Source organism: Microtus ochrogaster, linkage group LG2 (genome assembly GCF_000317375.1).
Source record: "Microtus ochrogaster isolate Prairie Vole_2 linkage group LG2, MicOch1.0, whole genome shotgun sequence".
In the NCBI taxonomy this organism is placed as follows: Eukaryota; Metazoa; Chordata; class Mammalia; order Rodentia; family Cricetidae; genus Microtus; species Microtus ochrogaster.
The window spans coordinates 3867355-3871360 of record NC_022028.1 but is presented as its reverse complement, the minus strand read 5'-3'; the positions used below and the strand labels follow the sequence as shown (position 1 = coordinate 3871360).

General features: G+C 51.1%; 1 protein-coding gene across 1 annotated transcript in view; it reads right to left on the bottom strand.

The window, feature by feature from the left end:
* Nucleotides 1-4006, bottom strand: part of Ptk7 (protein tyrosine kinase 7 (inactive)) — a 64595-nt gene that overhangs the window by 33945 nt on the left and 26644 nt on the right. The window lies entirely within an intron of this gene.

The following is a 4006-nucleotide window of genomic DNA, read 5'->3' as shown; positions in this document are numbered from 1 at the left end:
CGCGCGCGCACACACACACACCCTCCCCCGTTCTCCAATCTCCTCGCTCCAGAAGTTGTCTGAGAGGCTCGACTTCAGCTGGATTCAGAGAACTAGAGCATCGTCATTCTCCTATTTTTATATTCAGAAATGTTCTGCAAACCACATCCCCAGCAGCCAAGGGAGCAGAATATGAGGAAATCGTTTTGCTATGTCATGATGTGGAAGGCCTCCGGCAAGCTGCATCTGCCACATGGCCGGGGCATGCAGTGATGGCAAACACATGTGCAGCAGGCCAGGGCACCCCGTGGCAGTCGGGCTGTCCTCTAGAGGGGTCAGTTCACACATAGGCCCTTGCCTGCCTTCTTCCTGGAGGAGAGTCACCCCACCTGCCTTACCAACCTGCCTCAAAGATCTAACGAACCCGGTCAAGTGTCAGGACATCTAGGACACAATGGAGGGAAGGAAAACCAGGGCCGCAGGGAAGTGCTGAGGGTTGTGGTGAGGATGCTGGGGCAGGACTGCCCAGCGCCCTGCCATCCAACACTCCTCTCTGCCACTCTGCTGCCACAGTGGCTGGAAATGGTGACAACAGAGGTGGGCAAAGCCTTGTGATGTCATTAAATGCAGCATGGCTGCTGTCAGCTGTCACTCAAAGGCAGAGCCCTGCCCGCCCATACTACATTGAGGGGCACCTGTAGCCTGGGTGGGCCAGCTGCTTGGTTAACGTCAAGCCATTGGATGTCTCCATCCACTTCGCGACCGACAAACACCATCGTACTGCTAGTATTACAAACTCTTTCCCACATCACAATGACTTAGGACTTTTAAACTTTATTTATTTATTGGTTTTTCTCTGCAGTGCTGGGGATGCAGCCAGGCGAACAGCTTATCACTGGGCTGAGGCATGGCTCTGGTTCCGAGCACTGGCTGCTCCAGCAGCAGGCCCAGGTCCTTTCCCAGCTCCCACACGGAGCCTAAACCTACAGTTAACTCTGGCCCCAGGGATCCAGTGTCCTCTTATTTTAAATCTGTATTTATGTTTGCGTATGTATGCCACGGTGTGCAGGTGCCCACGGAGGCCAGAAGAGGGTGCCAGAGCTCCTGGAGCTGGAGCTCTGTGAGCCACTGATGTGGGTGCTGGGAACTGAACTCAGGTCCTCTAGACGAGCAGCCAGTGCTCTTAACCACTGGGCCATCTCTCCAGCCCCCCACTACTCATGACTTTACCAAAAAACAAAAACTTTCCAGATTTGATCCCCAGCAAAACACACACGCACGCACGCGCACTTTGCCTCCCAAAAGCAACTTTAAAAATACATCATTTAGAAAATGCATTCTGGCTAAAGATGGCAAAGTAAGGATTTTAATTTCTAAATCAATAACAAAAGATGAAAAAAATCAGCTGATGAAGAAAGAACAGAAACAACTCCTTAAAGTTATTTTTAAAAAGCAGCAAAAGCTTGCAGCACAGGGCCAGATGCTCTCAGCCTAGGGTGGCCTACCCTGGGGGCAAACATAAGACAGCACACACACAAAGCCCAAGAAACCAGAGCTCTTCAGATCAGCTGATGCAATAACTGGTTTGAATAGCAAAGAAAAAAAAATGACAAAGACCTGAGGTTTACTTTGTGCTTACTCTGCCAGTCTGTAGTCAGGCTCTGGAAGGCCCCAAGGTCTGGCTTTACTTAAGCGTCCTTACCGACCAGCAAAGCCAGAAATGACAGGCAGACCCAGAGGAGACAGGAGGGGAGGGAAAGGGACAGGGAGAAGCTAGCAGACAGAGCTGAGAGAAGGGGACAGAGAGACTGAGGAAGAGACAAAGAGAAAGTGGGACCAGGGCAGAAAGAGAATGGGGACCAACAGGCAGAAAGATACAGACGGGAGAACTGAAAGACACAGGCAAAGGTGGCATACCAGCTGGGGAGACACAGGAGGAAGACAGACAAGTCAGGGTAGTTGCGAGCCACACAGGGCTCCCTGTGTCTGCAGCACTGGTCCTGGCAGATCTGCCCTGGGTCTCCAGGAAGGGACTCTGCGCAGAGACTGAGAGGGTATTAGACCCAAACAGTCGCTGGCCACAGGCCCCAGGGTCTGCCCAGAGTAACAGCGCACAAGGAAAGTGATAGCTTTGTCTATGGGGCAAACAGAGTGGGGGGAGGATGCACCTGTGCAAGTTCCGACGTTTATAATGGAGAGCCCTCAATTTAGAGGCTCCTGGTGAATAATTTACCAGGAAGAATACAATGCCTTCCCTGGCCTCATCCATTATTCAGCATAAGAAATGTGCCATGTTGTTACACTTCCTGACATCTAAAAGTGGTCTGAGCCATTAGGCCAGGAGCAAGATGAAGGTGGGGCCATTTCTACCCCAACTTTCCAGAACCCTTGACCCAGCAGACCCGCAGCTCTGGGACCTTACGAACCATGTCTCAAAGCCACGGCAGCTGTGCATGGAGGCGCAGGCCGGTAATCACAGTTACTTGGGAAGCTGAGGCAGGAGGATTACATTCAAGGTGATCTTGGGCTGTATGGCAAGTTTGAAACGAGCTTAGTCGACTTAGCAAGACTGTCTCAAAATAAAACTGTAAAAGGCCTGCGAACTGGGGATGGAGAGAGAGTTTAGTGCTAAGAGCACCGGATGCTCTTCCAGAGGACCTGAGTTCGGTTCCCAGCACCCACATGGTGGCTCACAGTTGTCTCTCACTCCAGTTCCACAGGAACAGAACCTCCTTGGGCAGCAGATATAGACTTGATATACAGAACATATATGCAGGCAAATAGCCACACACATGAAAATAAAAGGAAGTAAGTAAATGGCCTAGCATATCCAAGGTCCTGGGTTCAATTCCAGCGTGGGGATGAGGAGGGAGCACAACTTACCTTCCAGAGAAGGCCAGGTCCAGGTCAACTCTGAGAACCCAAGGGCATCCTGGTCCAGGCCCCAGGAGCACACAACTGTGATCTGAATCATCAAGAGTTCATCCTCTCCCAAGAAGGAAAATCCCTCACTTGAATCTCGGGCAACAGTTCCCAAAAGGTTTGACAGATCAAGTGAGCATCCTGGGTACTAGGTGCCCGGCACTGCACACAGCATCTTCTTTAGGCCTCCATTTCTCATTGATGTCACTTGCTCTCTACTTTGCAAACCCATGACCAGGACAAATGGCCTACAGGAAACCCGGAGAGTCACACTTCAACCCGGGGGTGGGGGTGGGGTGCACAGAAGATGAGCAAGAGTTTAGAGACTGGCGAGCTCGCAAAGGGGCTCAGTGGGTAACGGTGCCAAGCCTGACCCAAGCCCTGTGACCCATGTGGAAGGAGACAGGTGACTTACACAGGCTGTCCTCTGTCCTTCCTTTCTGCACCACAGCACAAAGTGCCCCCATCTATAACATAAATAAACCTAAAGAAAGAAAAGCTCATGGGAGAGCCATCTCCTCCCACACAAGGACAGGAGGTTCTGCCCATAAAACTACCTGGATTTAAAGCACGTGAAACAGTTTCAAACCTACTCACTCACCAACAGACACACGCATTTGGTCTCCACTCAAGAGGCAGAGCTCAGTAAAAATGGGATTTAGAATCACCTAGGAGATCAGACTGTGGGCATGTCTATGAGGGTGTTTCCAGTCAGGGGTAACAGACCTTCAGAACCCCACCCTGAATGTGGGCAGCACCATCCCCTGCACTGGGGTCCTGCACTGAATGAAGGAAAAAGCGAGCTGAGCGCCAGCATCCATCTATCTGTTGGGAACATGGACATGAGGTGACAGCTGCCCCCATTTTCCTCACCCAGGCCTCCCTACTACGATGGAGGACTGTACCCCCTCAAACTGTGAGGCACAAAACAAAAAAACAAAAACAAACAAACAAAATCCTCCTCCTTGAAGTTGTTTTTGTCAGGGAGAAATGGTACATATTGAGTTCAGAGTTCAATGCCAAAGCCCTGAGTGCGGACCCATGCCAACAGCTGCAGCCCTTGAGAAGGCTGAAACAGAGATCAGGCATTTGAGTTCAGCTTGGG